This window comes from Asterias amurensis, chromosome 5 (genome assembly GCF_032118995.1).
Source record: "Asterias amurensis chromosome 5, ASM3211899v1".
Classification (NCBI taxonomy): Eukaryota; Metazoa; Echinodermata; class Asteroidea; order Forcipulatida; family Asteriidae; genus Asterias; species Asterias amurensis.
In genome coordinates, this window is record NC_092652.1 from 24,854,868 (window position 1) to 24,882,378 (window position 27,511).

The window sequence follows — 27,511 nt, forward strand, 5'->3', positions numbered from 1 at the left end:
GTACTTGGGTATCACAAGAGCTTCATTTACAGAGTTAAAGGCAAAATAATATTGGAAATTACCAACCCTCCTGGGAACTTTTTCCATCAGAGAAAACAGCATTAATTAAATGATCAACAAAATTTATCCTACCCGAAGGACAAAGCAAAATCAGGGTTATCCACAGGTTTTGAAGTAGCAGGTTGAAAAATTTAAGTAGCCGGTTTGCCAAAGGACTAAAGTAGTGTGAGTGGAATCTCTTCATTGGCGTGGTGTCCAAGGCCCGCCCAAGGGCCCCACCCGAGGGCCCCGCCCAAGGACTCCGCTCATGGACCACCAAATTTCTGGCTTAACCAGGTTAAGGGAGGAGTGAGTGCATTTCAGTATCCCTTATACTCATCCATACAAATTGCAACAGGCAACATTTAAAAATGTTAATGTTTATTCAGAAAACTCTACTAGTACAATTATTTATATTAAGCACACAATTTCATGCATTATTGCACAATCATAAGGAAATGTTCACGAATGCAGTTATCGTTCTCTAACACATCACTGCATACTGTCACATTACACAACCCATTTTATAGAACTGCATTTATCATATATGCTAGACAGAGGAGAAAAGTTGGGTATTACTTATGCCATGGCACCATTGTACATCAGACCCCCCCTCCTCAAACACTCCTCCCCTCCGCGGCAGTACAGTTAATTACGACCCTATAAGCTAAAGTAGTAGTCCAGTCTATTTTCTATACCATCCGCCCTGGTAATAGTTAAAAAGCAGGACAGTTCTTTTCAGAACTGAGAAGTCTCCCGACCCTCCGATTATCTACTCCGCGGCAGTAGAATAAAGTAAGACAGTTCTCTAAGAACAACTCTACCTGGCAAGAGATACACACATGGTGTTACAGCAAACCAAATATAGACTGTTATCTTGCTACTGCTCGGCACAAAAATTGTTATGCGAAATTGTCAGCTAAAACAGCTCTATTAAATTGGGCCCTGAAAACAGAAGTCCAGTGTGCTAGACCGCTTGGCCACGACACTCACCAAAGTTTGCACAGGTTAATGGCACCCGATCCCTGCGCAGAGTTTCGACACATAAGTGCAGTACTGATCATCAGCTGTGTACATTTACACACCAGTGCATTTGAACTGTTTCCTTCTACCTGGGGGACTTTTACAATATCAAAGACGCGAGGATACACAGAAATAAAAATCAATTTTTTTTCCTCCTCGTTTTCCGGAGAGCTGCGTGACCGGTCATCTTCCCGGTATTGCAGATTAAGGTGATCACGCATGCATAGCTGTGGTCAATGTTTGCGTGCCTGGGTGTCGCGCGTCAATTTTTCTAAGTCTGTGTTTTTCAATAATGAAATTGTGCTTTAGGATGCATGATATGTGAAGCAGAAGTCACCTTGGTAAATCTATACACAAATCTTAAATAATTAATTTTAAAGTGTTACAGTAGTAATAAAGTTGAAATTGAAATATTTGGTATGCAATATATGCCTTTCCAGACCTTGAATTTCGTTCTTGAAGGGGCATAGCAATTTTCCTTTGCAAGGGGCACTTCTATGAGGAAAATTCAAACTAGTATTGGAACTTTGCAACGGGCACCACAGCAAAAGCACAGGGCACCAAAGCAACTTTGAGGCATGGCTTTCGCATACATGTAGTGTATGGTATTGTAGCTAAGACATGCACACAAAGACACTAAATTCATACAAAACTTGCATTGTGTAATTCAGCGCATTCAGCTCGTTCATGTTTTTTTTATTATAGTGTGCAATTTAATTTTTGCTCACTCAGAGCATCCTACAATTCCTATGACTAAGTTTGTGAATTACACAGATTATTTAATCCATTGTCAAAGACATTATACTATTAAATACATATCTTTATTCAAGAGGGATCTTTATTCTTCTTGTATTTCAAAAAGACAAAACGTGTTTACTAACAGAGGCTTAACAAAATTTGAGCAATCTTCGTTCTCTAACGGCAAATAACCTGTAGCCTAACATGTTCACATGGCTCGAATCAAAAGGGATACAACAACCTTTGTTAACACACGCACACTTTAATTCATAAATGCTCTAAGTAAACATTGGGGGGGGGGGGGGGAGATACGGAGGCAACCTTTCATACAGGCTCCGTTTACAGCGCTGCGGCACTGACACACCGATTACATTCTATGTACTCAACCCGTTTACAAGATTTGGAAACTGGTCTTCTGAGTTTTGGGGTCGACGAGACGGCTGGCTGAAAAGCTAAAGCTGTGTAGTGCAAATGAAGCATTACGTCCTAAATGGGGTTAATCATTGTATGTGGGTTTGATAAGGCCAAAGAGTACGCTTAGTGATTTGAACTATTGTAGAAGAGGGAAGAGGGGGTTACGTTGGGGTAGGTTAATGCTTCACGTGATGATGACAACAATTATGGACAGCTGTGATCGGACGAACGTGGTTCAACAGCTCCGCGCACTTTGGTGAAAAGAGGACGAGAGAATGTGTATTTTTGTTTGTTGATATTTATATACTAATTTTGTTGATTTATTTTTATATTCTAAGGCCAGCTGGGGAGGAGAGACTCTAAACAAGAACCGTGTTTATTTTAAACAATTCTTCGGGCTCCAATGTGCATTATTGTACTTTTTATCTGCCCAAGAAATGAAATAATCATAGATATAAAATAAATAAACGTGTTTCATATGCAAATTAAAATTTGGTATGAAGGAAATAATAACATGTACATTGTACTGTACAGCACCCATTGATCTGTGTTGCAGCCATTGTGTGTACTGTGGACATTCTCTTGTTTGTAGGCCTACATTGTACATAAGCAAAATCCTACTCTTCAACACTGTATAGTAACGCTGTATGGACGTGTGCAACTATAGTCCACATAACGTTTCAAATCCCTTCATTATAATGTGGACCTCTTTTGTTCTCAGGTCCACACTTTGTATAGCGTTAACAAATTAATTATAATTTTATAGAATGCTGTTATTATGAGCTCCATTTTCTGTGAAATGCCATTTGAAACATATATGTTACATCAGACCCATCTCATTATGAGTACAAATATAACTCAAGGCCAAAACAGAACGAGTAAATAACGTGGACAACAACTCCTCATACTGAGTTAGAGTTATTCGAATGAAGATCTACACACACTATACGTGTAGTTGCCAATGCCTATCAGCAGCGATGAAACAAGCATAACAAGTCTGAATTTGCAGATGAAAGTCTAAAATTTATCATTCCTGACTGTTTGAAATAAGAGCCAGATAAATCAACATTCATTTGAAAAGTTAAAAAAATTTACTCCTAAAAATCTACACCACAAATAAATCAATAGAGCTTTGAAAAGTAGCCAAACATGACAACCATAAATTGAGCAAAAAATTGAGAATACTTTACGGAGGCAACTAAGGAGATTGCCTCTGTGCCCCTGGTCAATGCATTGGTGCCCTTGAAATGCTCAAGTAGAAATTTCAATATCCTCATAGGGTGCCCTTTACCAAGGAGAAAATGCCCTGGTGCCGTTGCCCTTCAAAGAGGAAGCATACAGGCCTGGTAGCCCACAGGGAAAGTTGAGAAGTGGCGTCTTGAGGATTACGATACATTTCATAAGATCTGAAAGGGCAAGGTCGTTTTAACAATCTCAAAACTTACAAAATCAGTAAAGAAAAAGGATGGTGGAGTTTAGGGTGTTTTCTCGTCTACCTTGACACATTAAGACAAGCAAAACTAACTTGCCCCGTAGTGCCTTCTTCTGCCCTCTATTCAGATAGAATTGTCTCAAAGATAGTGACCAGAATGCCACGTAATGCACTGAGAAATCGTTTGCAGGTATAAGAACTTCTGCCATCCATTCAAGCAGAATTGTCTTAAAGGCACTGGACACTATTAGTAACAAACTCAAAATAATTGTTAGCATAAAAACTTACTTGGTACTGAGCAATGGAGAGCTGTTGATAGTATAAAACGTGAAAAATTGCTCCCTCTAAAGTAGTGCATTTTTGAGAAAGAGGCAATTTCTCAGTCAAATATTAGCAGACTCTAAACGCAACCTTAGCATCTGAAAGCACAACATTTGTGCAACAAGAGTGTTTTTCTTTCATTATTCTCTTGGAACTTCAATGACCAATTGAGCTCAAATTTTCACAGGTTTGTTATTTTATGCATATGTTGGAATACACTAAGTCAGAAGACTGATCTTTGACAATCACCAAAAGGTGTCCAGTGCCTTTAAGGATGATGACCAGACGGCCACGCAATTCACTGAGAAATCGTTTGCAGGTATCCGAGATTACCCGGGAAATGTCCAGAATGTTTTATATTTGACTCCAAGGTCTAAAAGCTTAGTGTGAATCCAAGTCCAATCTGTCATGCTTAATTTACCAACCATCCCAAGTCTCAAGACGTACTTGTACTAAGAACACAAAGGCAAAAAATATTTAACGACCTGTCGTTTCGACCCTAGCAGAGTCTTTCTCGAAAGCTAAATAGAAAGACTTTGCTACACATGTAGGGTCGAAACGACAGGTTATTAACTATTTTGTGCATTTATTCTATTGGTTTTTTTGGTTGGTAAATAAGCAGTTTGCAATACTACATACTACCATTTTCTCAAACATAGGAAGAGTACACTATTTTTATCCACGTTCTCCTCCATTGAAACTGATACCTTTCAAAAACTTAAAGTTGTTATTTTTTTGCGTACTTATACTAGCTGTAGCTACATTTAAGCAGGAATGATCGAAGTTAATGCACTGCATGGTAGGTCTTAAGTGTGGTTTTTCCTTAATCCAAGAGAGCCCCTATGTTTCCCCTACATTATGCAATAGACAAGGCGGATGCAAGTTGATTTGTGCGTGACTTAAGCACCGGCAATAATCTTGATAGGGAGAATTACCTTGAAGGAGGTTGGGCGGGAGTTACGGCAGAGCGAACTTAAGAATTAAGAAGTTTAAGAAAAAAATGTCATTCGAGGGTATTTACACAATCGGAAGGGTTTCGTCCAGCACCACTCCCCCACCCCCCCCCCCCCCCCCCCCCTCCCTAGGAGAGAGTACAAGGAACTCACGGTTTGAAGCTCACAGTGAATAAGGATTGAGGATATTAAAGAGTATGGTAAAGCTATTGTGACTGGGCAGCTGAGGCAAACAAGTGCATGACACCATCTCAAAAAACAAACAGTACATATACAACCCTTCTTTGCAAGTTAAATCTTTGAGGAAGAAGTTACTCTCCCAGCTCCGGTTCCCATGGGAACCAATAATGAACTGAAGGTTGCAGTTCCCAGGGTAACGAAAGGACGTACACAATTTTTACTTCTGTCAGAAAAAACTCCCTCCCGTCTACAATAAACACATTATGAGGTAATATGAATGTTAAAACGGGGGAAAAATCTACACAAAAATGTGTCCTGAGAAGCAGACGAAATTTGATTATTCGGTTTAGTGGCGGCTTATTCGTTAGATAAACACATCATCAGCAAATTTCCTCCGATATCACCGCGGTTTATTTACAAAAGTTCAAGGTTAGAATATCAAGATGAAAAGATTGGAAGGCAAATTACTTTTTGGAGACTTGGCCTTCCAGGTTAATATTATTGTTACCTTATTGGATTTCCACCAATTATCTTAACAAAATTTTGATATTTTATATAAAAGGGTACAAAAAGAAGAAAAAAAAATAATAATAGTGGCTTCTTAGTTTTCACTCATATTCATCACTCAGTGCTGCTCATGGTACTCAAAATATATTGTCACGCTTGATCACAACCAATGGCTGTCTCAAAGCACAAAGTTTTTTCCTATTCTAGTCTTAAAATAGTATAAGTTCATCACACTTCCGGTACGCAGGTTTAAGACACTGGACACCTTTGGTAATTGTCAAAGACCAGTCTTCTTACTTGGTGTTATCAACATATGCATAAAATAACAAACCTGTGAAAATTTGAACTAAATTGGTCGTCGAAGTTGCAGAAATAATGGAAGAAGAAACACCCTTGTCACACAAAGTTGTGTGCTTTCAGATGCTTGATTTTGGGACCTCAAAATCTAATTCTGAGGTCTCGAAATCAAATTCGTGGAAAATTACTAAGTTACTTCAGAGGGAGATGTTTCTCATAATGTTATATACTAACAATAGCTCTCCATTGCTTGTTACCAAGTAAGGTTTTATGCCAATAATTATTATGAGTAACTACCAATAGTGTCCAGTGCCTTTAAAATACTAAATAAATCAATAAGAAGAAAATGTACGAGAAATGTGTAAAGGAAATACTTTTCAAAGTGAAATGATGGAGTACTAGGACTTCCTCATATCATTCAAGATGCCTGTATACTTCTGGCATCCCTTTGCATTTGTGTTTTACAAAAAGTTCAAGACACCATTCATGTGTGAACATTCCTTTGGAGATTTGGTTCTAACAACATATGACCTGTGATAGTTCTCTCTGTGATAGTTCAAAACAAGTACATGTAATGTGTTCGATTCGATGCCAACGTATTTCGGATGTCAATAATCATCGCCTTTTTTTCTTCTTCTTTCCCTTTTTTGGGGGTGGATGTTTTCAGTAAATCTTCCTGGCACGCTTTCACATCCTCTCTTCCCCGTGCCCGATGCCCTGATCACCTTGCCAATACCCATCAAAAGTTCGCTCCTCCCCGCTTTGCCATGGACAAAAACCAATTCTGACGCAGCCGCGGGCAAATTCAAGCCTGTTTGACCAATTCAAACAACTCGTTATCAAATTGTGTCTCCTCCGCACGAACATCTTGCTGCTATTAGGGACCTGGCTCTGTGCACTGTGGCTCCATAGCATTTACAGATACTATAGAGGATGGCGGAGGTGGGGGGGGGAGTGTCTTGCTGGCGTCATCCTGATACGACGCGTCAGGCCTGAAGCAAGAAGAGGGGTATTCTTGTTGGTATGTAGATAGTTTGGGAGCATGTTTCTCATTATGATGGTGCACTTTAAGTGTGGTTCATGCCATTCCCTCCAACAACCCTGTTGTACGATTTGGAAAAGTTTGTGTCGTTTGGTTGGGAGCAATGTTTCTATTTGCCTGTGTATAACACACAGCAATGACTAGCTACCGGCTACCTCAATAGAAATTATGAGGAAGTGATACACGTACTAATGACATCATTCATCAACACAATGTTGTGAAATCATTGTGATTTGCACTGAATAAAATGGAGAATATGTGAGGTTTCTTGTTTTGTTCTAGAGAGAAGTACAAGGAAGCATTCTAATATCTTTGGTTTTGTATAAAACCATTCAATTGTATTAAAAGCTAACTTGAGAAAATTTCATTTCAAAAGGTGGTCGCACTTTTGAGATATCGCCGAAAATCTGGAGCGATTATGTCAAAATGCAGTTAAAGAACAATCCGTGTCCCTTTAAGGCCGAGAGATACTTACACATTACTGGTTATTAGAAGGGAAAACAATTTGCTGTATAGTTACCATGTGTCTAACTACTAGGATTTCATCTGTTCAACCATGGAGGTAGACTCAAACGAATGCACATGTCTGGATGTGAGATGTCTATTCACTCCGACACTCATTCAAGAGAGACCAATCAAAAATCCAACTTGTGAAAAACTCTTTAAAAGTGGGTAATGTCAAATTGAGAAAAGAGGTGTAAAATAGTACTTGGGTTTTACCCCTACATTGACACTGATGAGCACTTATTACTTTCCAAGCACTCTGGAAAAAAACTTGGACTAACTCTCAACCCAAATCATCAGCTCAGCTCTGTCTCCAGCTTAGAACTCTGTTTGATGTCGACAATTGTGCAAAATGAATACTGCTACAACATTTTTTTTTTTTAAATTAATGCGAGTTTGCCCTGAACCAGGCTAAAAGCCACACTTGGTAAGGGGCTACAACAAGAATATTTTTTTTTCAAAGAAAATAATTTTTGGGGAACTGCCAGAAGGAATTGATATTCCTCTTAAAACAGTATAGTTTTATAGGATGAAGGGAAACATCTACCAGGCAAGAAGCTCCAAAACAGTGCAATACATGGAATAAGTTACCGGAATGGCTCATGGTTTACCGTAGCAAGAGTGCATGGGTGAGAAGAAGCAGAAAGTCTGGTTTCACGCTCAAAAATGATATGAGAAACCAGGTGGGACACACTGATTATAGAGCGGAAGCCTGTGTCATGGCCCAAGACAATAATATTTGGAATAGGCCCCAGCTACAATCAAGAAATATCCACCAATAAAAAAACAAAGTTATCAAAAGAAAACCAACAGATAAAGACAGTATATCTGATATCAGATTGTTAAACAAACCAAAATTTTATTAACATTTCAATATGTGTACAGATGGTTTATGATTCAACTGAAAGTATTTATCACTTATCCTCTATGATCATGTACACATACAATGTACAAACAAACAGCCTGCGTTAACATTAAAATACCAACATTAACTAGGGATACAAAATGGCTATAGAATGACCAAATGTCGTGTACAGCCATTAGACAAAATATGACACCACGTTTATTTTTAGTTCACGTTAGCGTTCAGAAGCAGAAAGGACTTTGGTCGTTATTCCAGTAAAACAAATTTACTTGCAGTTCCGCAGCGCGATTACATTATTAGCAAATTTCAGACTAATCTGGAAAATATCAGCTTATCTCGGCCAGAAAAATAATAAATGATTGAGGCATGGTTTTGTTCCGGGTGCTATTTATCACTGTAGTAGATTATTAAAGTGCTTTCATGTGTGATTGGAAATAAATGACTTTTATATGAAGACGGATTATAACATGAGTTGCATTGAAGGCAGATGTGATACCAGGTGGTGGATATTAAAATCATTGTATTAAGACAATCATATCTCAAAGTGATGTATTAATTAAAGTATGTATTTTTTCTAGTCACCCTATGTTGCCTGTACATTTTACATTATGAAGGGGAAAAACCCCAAACAGGAAGTCTTTTTTTTTTTTAACTGACTCAGACTGGGGCCAAAAGAGCTGCTTAAGCACAAACCGTTTCTAAGCAGAACAAAGTAATACGAATAAGCTTAGCTAACGGAAGTCTTTTTTTTTTTTAACTGACTCAGACTGGGGCCAAAAGAGCTGCTTAAGCACAAATCGTTTCTAAGCAGAACAAAGTAACACGAATAAGCTTAGCTAACGGAAGTCTTTTTTTTTTTTAACTGACTCAGACTGGGGCCAAAAGAGCTGCTTAAGCACAAACCGTTTCTAAGCAGAACAAAGTAATACGAATAAGCTTAGCTACCAGCCAAATTACACTGAATCTTGAACATTTTGTGACCAGTCACCAACTTTGGGATCCTACTCATTTCTGCTAATTTTCTTGCTACCCTTTGGAATACAAAGGAACATTACAGAATTGGTTTTTGCTAACAAAACAGTTGCTGGCAATGTAAACACTTTATGTAATCCAGGATATACACAAACTAACAAACCTGTAGAAGTTTGAGATCGATCGGCCATATGGGTCATGAGAGAATAGTGAAAAACCGATTACAAGTTTTGCATTGCATCGAAGCCAAAATAAAAATGAATAAAACCCTCACTGAGCGACAAACTCCAAACGCGAAGTTAGATTATATATTTCTCATCAGACAGAAATATTTCAAGGGATGTTTTCAACTATCATCACCATTAGACAGTGTAAGTTTTATGTGAATCTGTGATCTTCGTGATTTTTGTTTCTTACCAATTCTGTAACGGTTCTTTAAAATAAGCAATTTCTTTGCTAGAGTCATCACACAAATTTGCTTGCCATTAATCAGTGCTATGAAACACATATAGGCCCCTAGTGTTCAGATCCTGACAGAGTAATTCTCAAACTCTAAAACAAAATTAATTCTATCCAATTATTTCTACGCACGATCGGCCAAATCGTGGAAGCTTGTTTGTGGGTTTGTAAATCAAAATAGGATAATGATAGGATTTGAAACTACGCAAGTGTATGTTAGAATTATGCCATCATTAGTATACCATATATCGGTCTCGGTCTCCAATATCGGTCTCACCGTGTACACGCAACATTATAATTAATTAAACGATGCTCAGTTCACGACCTTCAATTATAAAATTAATATCAAGCAACCTTAATATTAATTTGTGGCCCAATAAAAACACATAGGATATGTTAAATTCTCGGTATGTGACTATCCATTCCTGGTTTGATTTGGGGGAAAAAAATCATATCCAGTGAAACAAAACTCTTCCTTTTTTCACTACCATATCAATCTCTAAAGATGTGTCGACAAAGTTTTTTTTTTTTTAATATTAACATCTTTGGTATTATTTACATGTGCACTTTTGAATCACAGAGTAAGAAAAATTAATATGAAGCTTTAAAATTCAATTTACAACATCATACCTACAAAAGACCTATTAAAATTTTCAAAGAGGCTTCCACCACAACATTTTCTCATGACAAATATTACACAACAAAACTGATAATATTTTCAAAATTTGTACTCACCACAAATAAAGCAATACCGTTGTTGTCCAAACAATTATTTCCTTTCTCCAGAGAGAGACCAGCTGCAGCTCCGACTGGGACCATCAGACAGTCAGTGTGTGTTATGAATCCTTCGCCTTTGCTGTGTGTGCGTACTGTACTGTGTACTGCCTCGGGCACTCAACCACTCACACACGTTCCTTATGTGTTGTCACTGGTGGTCCGCACTGTAGTAAAACTAACCGCTCTGTTTTGTCTTCCGTCAGTCACTGTTAAATATCAATAAAACAATTTTTTGTTGAAGGTACACAAAGAGTGACACGCATCGACAATGGTCTTGTTTAGACCATCAGACTACTATAAGACCAGAATTGTGTTTGCATTGTCACTGAAGGTCAATGCTTAAGTGCTTGGCAGAAATAATGAATTCTCTCACTCTTTGAAAATAAAATGACAACAAACAGACACTGAGTGGAGGTTGTTGGATGCTGGGGTTGTTTGGAGTTTTATCCTGCAGAGTGGTAGCTAATGAGACATGAGTGTTATTTATGGATGCATTATCAGCACAGTTTGTGTTGCTTGTGTAAACCCTCTAAGCTGTGGAAGTGAGCACAATAATGTCATAAAGCCAGCCTGTTTGCTGGAGTAGCAATTGCTAGAGGGAATTTATATAGCTGCTCTATGACGACAAAAAAAAACCTGATTTCCAGACAAAAATATCTTCTTTGTCTTCACACATGAATGACTTGAGTATTCAAATTGAACGAAACGCACAAATGGATCCACTACCAGCAAAATGACCAAAAAAATAATTGAAAAATATAAGAACTACGGCCTAAATCGTTGCAAATAAAAAATCACTATAGACAGGAAGTCACTTTTACCCTTCATTGAGTTTCTTGTTTACCATTGTTTGACATTGTGTTGATGTTATCAGTAACTATTACTCATCTTTTAATGCAAAAACAAATTAAATTGTCTTGTGGGAGATTGGTGGCATATGCAGAAAGGAGTACTTATGAGCAATTATTGAATAAAATATTTTATTTTCCCCTTCATTATCATTGTTGTAGGTATAGAGGCCAGTCTCCTGGAAAACAATTTGGTCGGTCTCGGTACCCTGTGATCTCAATCTTGGTTTCGACTATCGGGTCTCGACTACAACACTGCTCATTACTGAGAAAACATTCACACTTGACCCTGACTACCATAGTTCCTCTAAGATCTTCCCAAGACTGAACATGAGTCATGACTACTATAAATCCTACAAGATCTTTCCAAGCCTAAGACTGAACCTGACTACCAAAGATCCTCAACAAGATCTTTCCCATGGTAAGACCGAACCTGACTACGATAGATCCTCAAGATATTTCCAACTCCAAGACTAAACCTGACAACTATAAAACCTCCAAGATCTTTCCAACTCCAAGACTGAACTTGGCTTCCAACCATCCTTCAAGAACTTTTCTGTGGTAAGACCCTCCAAGACCTTTCCAATGGTTTAGCCTTCGTTGATGGAATGAGTACAGCATTATCCAACTGAAACCAACCATGCCTGACACTTTGTACACTAGAGAAGAGAAGAACATCTTTAAAAATACTCTAAGATTTTGGTTTAAAGGCACTAGACACTATCAGTAATTACCTAAAACAATTGTTAGCTCACAAACGTACTAGGTAGCGAGCAATTGAGAGCTGTTAATAGTATAACATATTGTGAGAAACAGCTCCCTCTGAAGTAATGTAGTTTTTTGAGAAAGAAGTAATTTCTCACTGAGGTCGCGAGTTTTTTGAGAAAGAAGTAATTTCTCACTGAGGTCACGAATTCAAGGCATGAAAGCACACAACTTGTGTGACAAGGGTGTTTTTCCTTCCATATCTCTCGCTTTAAGGCTATTAAATCAGTTTTTACAAAAACTTCCAAGGAAATAAAATCAGAAATCAGAAGATTATCAAGCTTGTAAAACCTTTACGCATAGATAGCTCTCATTCTGATGAAATAAATCAGCAAAAAAAAGCTTCCCAATAAATGAGCAATGCTACCTTCCAATAGCTTTCTCATATCATTTTACCCAGTACATAGATATATTTACAAATGTTCTCCCACATATGAAGTCTGGACCTTTAGGCTAGATACTTTGTTCTCTGTAACAGGAGAGTCAGTTTTTCCTTTATAAAGGGCACCTCTATGACGTCAATTGCTAAAGGACGGTTTCAAAACCACCAAGCAATAACCAGGGGCATCAAGGCAATTTCCTATGTTGCACCCATGATATACGCCTGTGGATCTCTTGCTATTAGTTTTCTCAAAGATATTCGTATCAAATGAAGAAACTGAAGGTATAATTTCACCGTACTGGCGGTGTATAACTCTCCTTTAAGGACAATCCCTTTATCACGATATATATAAAAAAATCGCATGTCAATTAAGAGCAAAGCCAAAACATGATAAACAGATATTATAAGGGAATTGAATTAAAACCTGATTAAAAACAATTGCAAATGTGTGCAGAGGGGCTTATAGCTTGGCAACTGTCATCAAATGATACCGCCGTATACGTTTATTTGATAGCATGACGGATCTGCATTAAGCGCACTTGGGCGGAGGTAGCTTGGGCAGCCCACAAGAACAAAGGCGGTCAGAAATTAACGTTGGAAGTCGGACTTATTTGTGATTTGGAATTTATCTTTAGGGGGGTTACGCGCTTGATTGGCCACCAAATTGCAGAGGTCAGTAAGCGTTACGTTCATCAGTGATGAACCAAGCGAAATAATGACTGTTTTCTCATTGAGAACCCGCAACATATCGGCTCTAAGGCATAGTACTCTTCTATTATTTATTAATCTTTCCCAAAAATAGAAGTGTCTAAATTTTTAGCCAGGGGCGTATTTCATTAAAGTGGATTGGCCTATGACCTGACAAAACCAACCTGTTCAACGAGCAAGTTTTAATTCAAAAGTATTGTTAGTGCTTTGTGTTCGGTGCTTCCAGATAGCAATGGGAAAGGTTTGTATGCCATCACCAGAGAATGAGTTTTTCATCAATGGTGCAGATGTTTTTTAATTATTTTATTCACAGAATTTTATTTCTGGGTTTAATTTCATTTTGTACATTGTAACTGCTTGGTTACAATTGTATCTTTTTTTCACCAATTCAAGAAACTGATACTTTCACTATACCCATGAGAGTATAGCTAAAATATTAAACACAATTCAATTCTGCATCTGCGTCCAGGGACATCTAGTGCTATGTGAACCTAGGTTTGAAACAAATGAAAATGTTTTTCTAATTATACGGAGGATTGTTCACGAAACACAGGAATTAATAATATATTCTGGTTTTCCGTGCAGTCATGCAAAGCAAAAAAATTAGGGGGAGACTGGCCGTCTCTTTTATCTGGTTGATTGGATTTATCTACGACAATGACCACCAAGTCACGGTTTGTGATAATAATAGTATTTTCTTTGAATAATTGAAGATACATTGTACGGATACTCAATTAGTTACTCATTCCAACAAAAATGCTCTTAAAGGCACTGGACACTATTGGTAATTGTCAAAGACCTGTCTTCTCACTTAGTGTTTCTCAACTTATGCATAAAATAATAAACCTGTGAAAATTTGAACTCAATTGGTCGTCTCAGTTGCAAAATAATAAAGGAAGAAAAAACACCCTTGTCACAAGAGGTTGTGCGCTTTCAGATGCTTGATTTTGGGACCTCCAAATCTCAATCTGAGGTCTCAAAAATCATAATCAAATATTTTAGTGGAAAATGATTTCTTTCTTGAAAACTACGTTACTTCAGAGGGAGCCGTTTCTCACAATGCTCTCCATTGCTTGTTACCAAGTAAGTTTTTAGGCTAACAATTATTTTGAGTAATTACCAATAGTGTCCAGTGCCTTTAAATTTTTGCTGTAAAGAATATGCATCTCTTTATGTGAAAAAATTTGACTGATAAATGGTGTAATGGTAATGGAAAAATTATTCAGTGTACAGTTTTTGATATTCAGTTTAGAATATGTATAGTAGGGTGTAGTAGTTAGGGGCAGGGGGTCTAGGGTGATGGACTCTAGTTTTGCGATACAGAATGTGTTAAAAAATCTGGCCTGGTCAGTCACTACACTTGTGTCCTTGAGCAAGGCACTATAATTGCTTCTCTCCACCCGGGAGTATAAATTAGTTCCTGCGAGAGCTGGGGAGTAACCCGCACTGGACTGGCATACTGTCCAGGGGGAGTATAAATATTCTTAGTCGTTTAAAGGAACAAGTTGCCTTGGATCGGTCGAGTTGGTCTTTGAAAAGCGTTTGTAGCGTTTGCTATAAAATGCATTTAATGGTTAGAAAGATATTTTAGAAGTAGAATACAATGATCCACACAAGTATCACACTGGAAATTGCGTGGTTTTCTCATCTACGCATGGAAGAGGTTTATTTGAAAGCCCGTTTTCTCATGTACGCATGGAAGAAATACAACCAGTTTGGATTTAAGCAGGAAAAGCCCGCTTTAGGCATGAACAATCATAAAGACATTCAAAGAAATACAGATAATTATTCAACTGTGAAAAAAAAATAGAAATAAATAAATAATGATGGCATTACGATCGTGAATGATCTCTCTGTTTTGTATTTTCCTACTTTAATCCGATGCAGTTTGTGGCACAACTGTGGTCACATTCTGGGAGTTGAGAGTGGCTGAACCCAATGCCCGACTTCCTTCTCACTATTCCCATCATCGTCTTCCGATTCCTGAGATCGGAGACTTGAGTAGGCAAGAGTGGGAGACAAGCTCCGACGCAATGTAAGCAAAGAGATCCAAGAGCATCGGCAAACAGACTAAGCCCAAAATATTCATGCCCCGCGGACATAAAAGGCCTTCATTTCATTTTCGTTTCCCCTTTTTTTCCTTCTTCATATTAACACCCAAGGTTTCTGTCGAGATGCGGCGCGGAAGATGGTAAATGCAGGAGCACGCTGACTCCAGCCTCTACAGGAAATCGTTTTGTCGTTGGGGGTTGGAACCAAACTACAAACAGATTTGTTTTCTTCTCTCTCCCTCAGTCGATGATGCAGGTCATAGGACAGCGAAGGTCAGGTAAATACTGCACACCTTTCCAGGCTGTAAGAACAACCCCCGTTCCCGATGTCTTAGGAAGAAGGCCCATTGATTTTTTTATGGTGGAGTTCATTTCCCTGCATTAAATGATATTTTCATGCCCTTCTAGTGGGGGCGATGGTCAAACATCCGAACAAATCAAGAAACAGGGACTGGAGCACATCTCTTCTGGAAGGTGCTGACGATAACAGGTTTTACAATAATAACTCGGGCAGCCCTGCTATTTTTTTAGTAGAAAGCAAAAACAAGGAGCTGAAAGATATTTTTCAGGGCCCTTCTCCGAAAGCTTTTCATAAGGTTCTTGTTTGTCCCCCACTTATGCTGAAGTTAGAATCTGTGGATTACAGAAAAAAATGCAGATATCTTTTAATCTACAGATGTACAGATAAATAAGATATCATGGCCTTCACTGGCGTGAAAAAGGTTTCTTCAACTTTTTGTGAAGGTTGACATTAAAGAAGGGCTACTTATGTAAAAAAAATCATTTGATGTGTTTATCACAGTTTTGTATTTCTATGTTGTTGATCTTTTTCTTTAATACAATTCACTTCACAAATTGACCATTCAAAAAGAAAAAGAGAGGCATCAACAAAAACAAATTGGGTTGAACAAAGACAAATTTACTAGAGAGCAGGATTTAAAGGGTGTATGTACTTTTTGTAGGATTAACAACACAATGTCCACAGATGTACACTAAACTTACACAGTTTGAAGATAATGATATTAGAAAGCTTCCCTGAAAATACTACTTGCTGAGGTGCTGTAGTTTTTGGGTAATGAGTAAAACAATGTCATGAAAATAGTTTTGGTCTCATGGGACATGGGACCAAAATTATTTTAGGCATTTACAAATGTATTTTCATTACATTGATTACTCATTTCTCAAAAACTACAGCACCTCAGTAAGTAATATTTGAAGGGAAGCTTTCCACTATCATTATCTTCAAACCCTGTAAGTTAAATGTACATCGTTGGACATTTTGAAAAAGTACCCAAATCCTTTATATATGCATAAGGGGTTAAATCTTAGGTCTTTCTGTGAAATGAAATAAAGAACTTACTATTATAGACAGGATCACCAACAGAATCACAAACAGAATCTTGGAAAACAAAAATGTCTGGATTGGAAATAAGATTACTGACATAATCAAAACCCAAGTAATTACAGACTCTAAACACCAACATAAATGAAACATAGAGGTTTAAGAGAACATCTGTCTTTCCCTAGGTGGCAACTTCAACTCTCTTAACAAATTAAGAGGCGAAGACAGAACTGAAAATCTTTACAAATCACAGGCCTGAAATACGGTATCAATGATCTATCAACATCATGTTTGATTGCAAAAAGCAAAAACAGTACCTTGACTTGTCACAAGTTGCTAAGCACAAAAAATATAGCTTAACAGATGCGGGTTACCAGCCAGAACTACATTAATGTAACATTATCTTGACTGGTGCCCAACTCAACTTTTGCTAAGCAGAGACAATTTTCAAGCAGTATTTTTTGTTTAACAGCTTTATGAAATCGGACCCTGCATGATGTACCTTTTTTAATATTGTACCTCCAAACTGCTATAGACTTGGAGCCAATCTATTTTGAAACCATAAAACTGAAACGCTGAAAATCACTGTATTTCTATTCTAGTGTATGCCTAGAAAAAATCACATAATCATTTAGAAAACTCACAAACCCATCGGAAACAGGATACTACATGTAGCTACTTACAAATCGTTTGAAGCAACAGGATGGTGCTGTATCACTGAATGTATTAACAGTCATATTATGCCGTCAACAAACTTGTTTAAAATTGCTCACCTTTCGTGATAGCACTCCACTGGATAGATCTTTTAAATGCCAGTTCAGGCTGCAGAAAAACTGCAGCATCTCTGCACAAAGCTGACAAGAATCTGTTAATCCAACAGTATCTTTAAACTCCAAAAAGTTAAAGGTAAGGGCACACTCAGACAAAGCAGTTTACGGCAGAAGTGCACAAATGTTGCTCTTGTTATTCCGTTAAAGTCGCCAAAGTTTACAGGCTAAACAAAACCCATAAATGGTTCACTTCCGTAGTGACCAAAAAACCAACAAAATGTTTCTTCCAACAGTCTCTTTAACCGAGCCAATTTTGTTGTTTGAGATAAAGTCACTTTGCATCACTGTAATGTGTCCAATGCTCGATTCAGTTATAGAAGACAAATTTGTTGAATACCAGTCGGATATCGCTGCTCAGTTTTGGGCCACAGGTGTAGCTCACCATTGCACGAATCTGAGACAAAAGACCTAACCACCAACGACAGGCACGCCCGACTAAAAAGAAATCTGCGCTTCTATAAGTACAAACTTGATGCATCACCCTCTATACACTGACACAACCCCATTACACGACGGGTACTTTGTCACGGGCAAGACGGGAGCGCTATAAGTATCAGTCACTCAAGTCATGCGTAGTCTATCGGTAGTTATCCAGGCCCCCCTACCATCTCCCAACCATTAGTTTGATTAATATCCTCTGTGGCCATTACATATCAGCGGCTCGGATCAGCAGGAGGGCGCTGGATCCTTGGAGATGACTCACAAAGGAAGACGAGGAGGAACATTTCTCACAGACAGAGAAAGAACGAAAGAAATAAATGAGTGTGCATTGGTAGTTTAATGTAACCTGGATCCGTCTGGCTTGTAGACTATGATCATCCAACATTCAAGGCTCGATGTGTTACACTGTGAAAAGTAAATAAAGCGCCTGACTTCAACTAAAGACCGACAGGTTTTTCACCCCACAGTCACACCCAAGCACTGAGTCAAGTTGAAATGTTTGCAAATTGAAGTTGAAGTGTACTAAGCATGCCACTCATTATTTTCAAAGTGGATAGATGTTGGTCTCAAAAGAAAGGTGCTACATTGGGAAGGAAAAAGGTTTTCTTATGCTGGAGGGATTTGAAAGCAAGTATCTTAGATGTGTGAGAAGATACCAGTTCTTTTGGAAAGTTGGAAGCCACTTGAGGCATCTTGTAAAGCATACAGTTGAAAGTTTGAAAAACGCACTTGCTAACACTAGTTTGTCCAATATTCTGTGAAACAGATAATACTTTTTACAATAATTTATGCTATTTGATCTATTTCTCTAGTGGTGATGATACTGTTCCAAGAGTCTCCTTTGAAATGTAGAACTCAATGGGTAATTCAAAGTAGAAATGCCACCTTACTCCATGTTTCAAAATACATCCTTATATTTAGATACTAGCTTCAAAGCTTTTAAGGCAGCAACAACTCTCAGTCACCCTTGCATTTTATAACATAATTTGTTACTAGTTTGTCAAAACATTTCCTTTCTACTTGTTTGTTACTATGTCGGAGTTCCCCCACCCCCTAAACTTCACCATGTAAAGCTTTCTCTTCCTTCCTAAAATCGATGGCAAAAGAAAGTCCATGGGGTTGGTTTGAAAAAAAGTCCTTATAAAACATCCTTATATTTGGATACTACCTTCGGACCTTTATGTCAGCATAATTGGTTACTATTTTGGCCGAACATTTTCTTTTTCTACTTGTTACTAAATTGGAGTTCCCCCCACCCCCTTAACAAATTGTTTTCTTCACTATATAAAGCTATCCGTTCCTTCCTAAAAATCAATGCAAACAAAGTTTTCCATGGGGAAGGTTTAAACAAAAAAGGTGGACAATTTTCACAGGCCACTAGCAACTACTCTAAATTATGGCTCATTGCTGGATACAACGCAATGACTGTAACAACAGAAGAGTCATGTTTGGGCAACCAACTAGTTGGTTTAATTGGAGATTTATTAGAGCATAAAGGGATAGAATGCTATATGTAGAGATCGTTCGTTCTTTGTTGTCGACAGAAAAGTACATGGTCTGTATAGCATTACCTAATTTCTCCGCAAAAATTGAAATTTAACAATGAAAATGAATCATGTGTGGGGAATTAGAGGAAAAAGTGAGTCATGATAAAATCAAAAAAGATAACTGTAATTAAAAAGAAATCTAATAATACCACCAACTAGATGCGTTCACTTTCAGTCTGTGAAAAAAATCTTTTTCAATGTTGCATCTTTAACTGGTTTGCAAGCAATCTCGCTAAAAGTGAGCAGTCATCTGTATACAAAGTTACCGCATCATTACTTATTCTCTGGTGTATTGTTCACATCTTAAAGCAATGACATACTTGATTTGTCATTTACAGAAAGAAAGATATTAATCTTTTTCTACACAATATTGTCACAGATTATTGATGATACGATACAAAGTCAGCAAAATACAATACTGCTGTTAACTGAAGTAATGAACATTAGCATTTGGGTAACCCTGACTAAACCCCACACACTTCCCTTGCTTGAGCCTGAGTGATTGTTGGCGTGAGTGATTTTGATGGATTCAGTGGTGCACTGAAAAACAAAACAGGTTTTTCCACTGAGGCCAGGTAGATAGCACTTTGAATACAAAGAATTGGAGGTTGAGTTGCCGTACAAACTCAAGGATTCTGATATTTCAATAATTTGTATCTCTACAGAGCCTGTAAAGGGACATAGTTTTGTTCTTAAATTTTGTTCCTCTCAAAGTTCCTCTCTGAGACAAATTTCCTAGAGCGAGACTTAAACCTGTGGTATCTCAATTTAGGGTGCCTGCACTCTACATTGTCCCAGAAATTCTATTTCAGTCCCTCAAAATATTGCTTGAGGGAACATTGTGACAGTTTGAAAGAAACAAAATGATATTCTTAGTGAATGAAATTTAAGAAGAAAAAAATTGTCCCTTTAATATAGGCTCCATAGAGATATTGACAAAAGAGGGAGACCGCCTACGTTAGGGCTACATGGGTCATCATCAGTCGGTAGAGCGCCAGCACATTAATCCGGATGTTGAAGGTCCAAGTCCCGGTCTTGTAGAATTTTTTTTTTCAACCTAAAACGATTACTAAAACAAATCAAATCGGGACAAATCACATACCTGAATTACAAACTATTCCTTAAAGGCAGTGGACACTATTGGTAATTGTCAAAGACTAGCCTTCACAGTTGGTGTATCTCAACATATGTATAAAATAACAAACCTGTTAAAATTTTAGCTCAATCGGTCATCGAACTTGCGAGATAACAATGAAAGAAAAAAACACCCTTGTCACACGAAGTTGTGTGCGTTTAGATGGTTGATTTCGAGACCTCAATTCCTAAATCTGAGGTCTCAAAATCAAATTCGTGGAAAATTACTTCTTTCTCAAAAACTATGTCACTTCAGAGGGAGCCGTTTCTCACAACGTTTTATACCATCAACCTCTCCCCATTACTAATTACCAAGTAAGGTTTTATGCCAATTATTATTTTGAGTAATTACCAATAGTGTCCGCTGCCTTTAAACATTGGGAAGGTAGATAGGTCCAAACATGTAGTAAGGAGGGGAGTGTGTACTTTGGCGGTATACTTTGCTCTCAAAGGATTGCCACAGGCCTTCCAAACCGGTAACAATAAAATGGGGGTGTTTAATGAAAGCCCTTGTGCGGCACCACATTACTCTGTCGGTGAATCTGCAACCTTGATGCTCAATTTAGTCGTCAACTACAAAGCTTCTCCACATGACAACCAGGCTAGCTTTGATCCTATGCCAAGGTGTCAAATCTGATTCTTTAAAGGATTCAGATTTTAATCTGCACTTAAAAAAAGTAGTTAACTTCAAAATAAGCTGATGTTAAAATGTATGTATTGTGTAGGGTCACTGACTCTGTTTTGTACTATAAGGGCCTGAGTAAAAAGTAGAACTATGTCATGTAACTAGTGTCTTGCCCGCTAGAAAATGCACTGTACTGCACAAAGTCAAGCTTTTAGGATGTATTCTTAAAACCGCGGAATTCTAGAAAGATCGCTTCATGTGTCATGAAGGTAAAATCTAGTGCACCCCTCGCTCATTCCCCTAACCCCAGTCCCAAACCAATCTATATCCTCGCTCATACATGTACATACATTCTTCTTTCTGGGCCAATGTGTGAGTATGAACCCTTTCCTTACCAAACCTCTCCCTCCAATCTCCTTTTCCCCCTCGTCTGCTGAATCACCACTTGCTCACCCTACCCCATGTTCCTCAGGTCAACCACCTTGTAGACTAGAAATTACTTTCACAACGATTTGGAATGATTAGAAAAAAAAATCCCAATAAATGTTTTTCGTCAACTGTTAACTTCAAATATATGGGAGAAAATAAATCAGAGTACTTGTCATACTATTGGTTTTCCATTTTTCTGAAGACAAAATACGATAGACAATCTTTACACACATACACCAAATATCTCCAATTTGGGTTGGAACACTGGCCCGGGGAGATGTACAACTTGAGTCTGTCTCCCAATCTGAAACCAAACACTTTCATCCCCACAGCTTAATTATAGCCAGGAGATCGCTGGGTCCGTTTTCCACTGCACGAGATATTTGTTGCAATAATCTTAGAGCAATCGGAATCGGGAAGGCACTTACGGCAGGTATTTGATTCTCGTCTTAGGGCGTGGGGGTCATTGGGTGTGAAGGCTTGTGGAGGCTCCTTGCCTGTTTCGAGGCTTGAGATTTGCCAGAAAAAGTAGGACGAGAGCAAGTCTTACAGTGTTGCTAAAAGCGGATTTTAAAGCTTTGGGGTTTGTATCAGAAAACTCATTCAAAGTCTGATTAAGTAAAATATGTACTAAATAAACACAGCTCATGCACAAGTATTATGTATATATCAATTCTTAATTAAATTCCTGCATTTATACACTACTATTTTTAGTTCAAAAAAATAATGCAAAACAGTGTTGTAGTTCGGATTGGATCTCACCTCATGCATTTTAAGGATAACATGCGTTCAGACATTGTGATCAGTAATCAATGTGATCAATCGCTAATCAATAAAGATTGATCTTCTTGTGCAAAATCAATCTGGTCCAGCAGAGTACACTCTGAGAGATAGAGACACCCACCCCAGCCTCTCTTACCCCAGATCCTGTTTGATGGCAGAGATTAAAGGGAAGGTACACGTTTAGTAATTACTCAGAACAAATATTAACTTAAAAACTGACTCGGTAACAAGCATTTGGGGAGCTGCTGATAGTTTAAAACAATGTGGGAAACGACTCCCTGTGAAGTACTGTAGTTTTTGAGAAAGAGGTTATTTCTCACTTAAATATGAAAAGACTTCTGGCCAGAAGTCTTTTATTCCTGTCTGAAAGCACACAAATTCTTCCAACAAGGGTGTTTTTTCTTTCATCATTTTCTCCCAACTTCAATGATCAATTGAGCCAAAATTTTCACAGGCTTGTTATTTTATGGTTATGATGGGATACACCAAGTGAGAAGACTGGTCTTTGACAATTACCAAACGTGTACAGTGCCTTTAAACAAAAAAACACAAATATGATTTTCTTATTAAATGAATTTTCTACAAAACACAGCCAATACTCACGTAATTTTCATTTACGTTTCGACTAGTATCACTAGTCTTCCTCAGAATGAGGCACCACCAGTCGGTTGGTGGCTCGTTCTGAGGATGACTAGTGATACGTGAGTATTGGTTGTGTTTTGTAGAAAGTTCATTTAAAGCCATTGGACCCTTTCGGTACAGAAAAAAAAAAATATTCACAGATTTACAAATAACTTACAGGGTTTACAGAAGGTAATGGTGATAGACTTCTCTTGAAATATTATTCCATGAAATGCTTTACTTTTTGAGAAAACAGTAAAACAATATCGATTCTCGATATCGAGAATTACGGATTTATTTTAAACACATGTCATGACACGGCGAAACGTGCGGATACAAGGGTGTGTTTTCCCGTTATTTTCTCCCGACTCCGATGAATGATTGAGCCTAAATTTTCACAGGTTGGTTATTTTATATATAAGTTGTGATACACGAAGTGTAGGCCTTGGACAATACTGTTTATCGAAAGGGTCCAATGGCTTTAATAAGTTGATATTTTACCAGCCTGATGAACTTCTTTCATGACAAAATATAATTCCTGACAATTATGATTCTCTCCTAGGTGAAACTTTACGTCATAAATAACAAAAATAAAATTCTCTAAATCAAATGTAGAGGTTTAGGCCATGTCTTCATTCTCTAACTTGCAGCCTCGCCCCTTTCAAATCCAAACTTAAGTGATGAGGAAAACTCATTGAAAAAGCCCAAAAAAAAAACTCTAGACAAAGTTACATGACTTCAGTGGTTACTTTAGAATGAAGACAGACAATGGTTTCAAATCCTACCGAGTCCCTCCTGAATTGTTTGCCATATTTTAGGTTACACCGAAATTCTCATCAAAGGGTTAACAACAATTTATTTTCCCTTTGAGTGATTTTCTTTCTGTGACAACTCTAAAAACATATGATGCTGATATCAGTTTCAAAACAATCTTTCTGTCTTTTTCCATCTTTGCTTTAATGGGACGATAGCGTGCCAACTTAAAGTACCCATGAACTCGATGTTAAAGAGCATGTAAATAACTCCATGTTGCCGGTACACAGCTTTCTTATGTCCGGGTATAACATTTATTTGCAATTTGAAAGACAAGCAATTTGAAAGACAAGCACAGTTAAAGGTAAAGTAAACATAAGCCAATTTAAAAATGAGACTTCAGTATGTTTTAGACTACTAGATCAAATATGACTAATTTGTTTTAGACTATAGATCTAATATGACTAATTAACCTACCGGCATATAAACATACATCTTCACTTTAACATTTATAAGCACAATGACCTTTGATTTGTTTTGAAATATATTTGTACTTTTATGAGATGAATTTCGTTGAATAATTAAGCTCAGATGGTAGTGTTAGGTTACTGTAAATTTATAGAAGTAGGTCTTAGGGGCTTGGTTTGATGCAGGGGATGAAGCAGTGACCTACTTGGTTCTTGTTTTGCAGAAAATTATTGACTTCTGACAGCAGCAGGAGGAAGCTTCCTCAGTAGCTATTCTTTACAGCATAAATACAAGGGAAGACTTGAACAAAAAGGGAATAACAACAAGATAAAAAAAAACATAAAATAACAGGCTTTGTGCAATATGATGGTTTACATGATAAAGATTCCCTTAAAATATTACTTGCTGAGGTGCTGTAGTTTTTGAGAAATGAGTAAAACAATTTCACAAAACAAAATTTTCCTCGGGAGACAATAACTATTTTAGGACAAGCAACGTACATATGTTTGTATCTATGCGACTCTCCTGAAAACATTGCTCTGTGGTTTTCACTTCTTTTTTGTCCTCTCTTATATTACATACACGTACATCGTCATTCACAATGAGTAGGGGGTTCATGTCATGGCCAAAATATCTACAAAAAAGGTATATATAGACCCTTAAAGGCAGTGGACACTATTGGTAATTACTCAAAATAGTTATTATCAGAAAACCTGATTTGGTAATGAGTAATGGGGAGAGGTTGATAGTATAAAACACTGTGAGAAACGGCTCCCTCTGAAGTGACATAGTTTTCGAGAAAGAAGTAATTTTCCACAAATTTGATTTTGAGACCTCAAGTTTAGAATTTGAAGTCTCGAAATCAAGCATGTGAAAGCACACAACTTCGTGTGACAAGGGTGTTTTTACTTTCATTATTATCTTGCAACTTCAACGACCAAATGAGCTCAAATTTTCACAGGTTAGTTATTTTATGCATATGTTGAGATACACCAATTGAGAAGACTGGTCTTTGACAATTACCAATAGTGTCCACTGTCTTTAAATACATGTACTTCACTGTCTTATTTCATTTCATTGATATTTACCTGATCCTGTGCTGCCTATTCAGAACCACCACACCAATTATACCAGACTCAAAATAACGGACTGAAATATAATTATGGTATCACATTATAGTTTCAATTTCAAAGTGGATTAGAGTAATTGGGATTACTCTATACAATATCTACCTAACCATGCATTTATGGGTCGTTTTCTTTTGTGCACCCTTCGTAAACATGAGAGCAACACCGTTTCTTTTTTCAGCATCTCGAAGAAGCCCCCCTTTTGCCCTTTCCCTCAACTCCCAAGTGACAATTCACAGAGGTGATCTGTTTCCGACAGCTCATCTTGGGGTCTAACAAAACGCAGGGAGGGATTCCGTGGGATCTCACACAACACTCACGTCTTAAGATCAAGACATTTTTCATCACATCACAGCATTTTCATCCTGTGAGATTGGTGGATTAGCCAGAGTGCCTCCAGTCCAGAGGGGGGGGGGACAAACTCCTTATTAGAGAAAGCTACTGACAAGATGGTGTGCTGTTAAGATGGATCTCATTAGTATTTCTTGAAGAAAAGCTTGCTAGTCCACAAGACTAAGCCCCATGAAAAAGGGGGTAAATGCCAGGAAGAGATAAGACAAGTCTTGGCGTATCTCCAGCTGACTTATAGTCCAGAGTATTTATCATTTTAGTTAGAGGAAACATCTCGCCTACTTTTTGCTGTAGTCCTCTCTGAAAAAGAAAACCCTTATAAGATGTTTTTTTTTTGCGATAACACATAGGATTCTAAATGCCTTGAGCCAACGGGCTAGCTCAGTGGTCAAGTGGTAAGACATCTATTCTAGCTTTGTAAAGGGTTGCGGGTTCGAATCACGACCAAGTGCCTGTTGATTTGTTTTCACAGGACCCGGGAAAGCACAGAGTATCCAGTGCTTAATACACATCTTACATACATAAGACGATTTTCTTCTTTATGATAGTTTATTATTCAATTGAAAAACACAAAAACAGTCTTGTCCAATCATTAGTTTACTGCCAATTTAATTTTAAAAATGTGTTCATTATGTATTTTTTTAGTGTGGGCACATGTAATTTCAACTGACCATTGAACTGGTTGTAATCACTACCATTTTTACTCCAGAAAAATACATTTAAGACAATACATGCTTAAAATCTGGGTTACTTACACACCCTGTGGGCAATAAACTAGCAATCTAATAGTCCGATAGGCTACTTTACAAAAAGCTTAAAGCGTATTTCTGTAAATTGGACATAAAATGATCAGTTCTCAGCCATACGTTCCCTGTTAGTGCTTTATGGGTCGGAGGCTTGTGATTACTGACTACAAAGCTGCCATATGGTAGATTCTAGTGTAAAACAGTCCCTAGTTGATGAGTGGTCCCAATCCATATGCTAACCAATCACAGAACTTATTACACTAAAAATTACCTATGAGCCTAGTCTAAAAATATGAAATTCATGCAGTTGAGCAAATATCCATTCATAAATAATAAATTTCAGGCAAGCAAAAACAAATATATAGTTTAAAGGCAGTGGACACTATTGGTAATTACTCAAAATAATTATTAGCATAAAAGCTTACTTGGTGACGAGTAACGGGGAGAGGTTGACAGTATAAAACATTGTGAGAAACAGCTCCCTCTGAAGTGACATAGTTGTCGTGAAAGAAGTAATTTTCCACGAATTTGATTTCGAGACCTCAGATTTAGAATTTGAGGTCTGGAAATCAAGCATCTGAAAGCACACAACTTCACGTGACAAGGGTGTTTTTTCTTTCATTATTATCTCGCAACTTCGATGACCAATTGAGCTCAAATTTTCACAGGTTTGTTGTTTTATGCATATGTTGAGATACAGCAAGTGAGAAGACTGATCTTGACAATTACCAATAGTGTCCAGTGTCTTTAAATCCAAAAGCAGGCTGGTTATACAGTTAATTTCAGTACCAATCCTCCAGAGAAATGATTGCGGATGAAATATTGTTACAGTGGATCAAACAAGTATTTGAACACTCCCACTGTTGCTAATGTGATTAAATTTCCATAGGCTGTTTATTTTTTTTTTGCTGAAGACAAGAGGATTGGAACAAATTTACCAAATAAAATAGCTCAATGTTAAAATTACTATTATTAACATTATTGACTTCTATTTGGATGTGAAAAATTTGACAATATTTAAGGCTCTAATTTTAAAT

The 27,511-nt window shown here is 37.6% G+C and overlaps 1 protein-coding gene across 5 annotated transcripts in view; it reads right to left on the reverse strand.

Moving 5' to 3' along the window:
- The window catches only part of LOC139937048 (thrombospondin type-1 domain-containing protein 7A-like), a 228,683-nt gene that overhangs the window by 173,867 nt on the left and 27,305 nt on the right, over positions 1-27,511 (reverse strand). For 4 of the 5 annotated variants that reach the window (XM_071932020.1, XM_071932016.1, XM_071932019.1 and 1 more), the window contains one exon: positions 10,482-10,729. The gene's annotated coding sequence lies outside the window, so the exon portion shown is untranslated. Of the gene's footprint in view, positions 1-10,481; positions 10,730-17,392; positions 17,483-27,511 lie in introns of those variants that run through there. The other variant, XM_071932018.1, reaches the window with a different exon arrangement.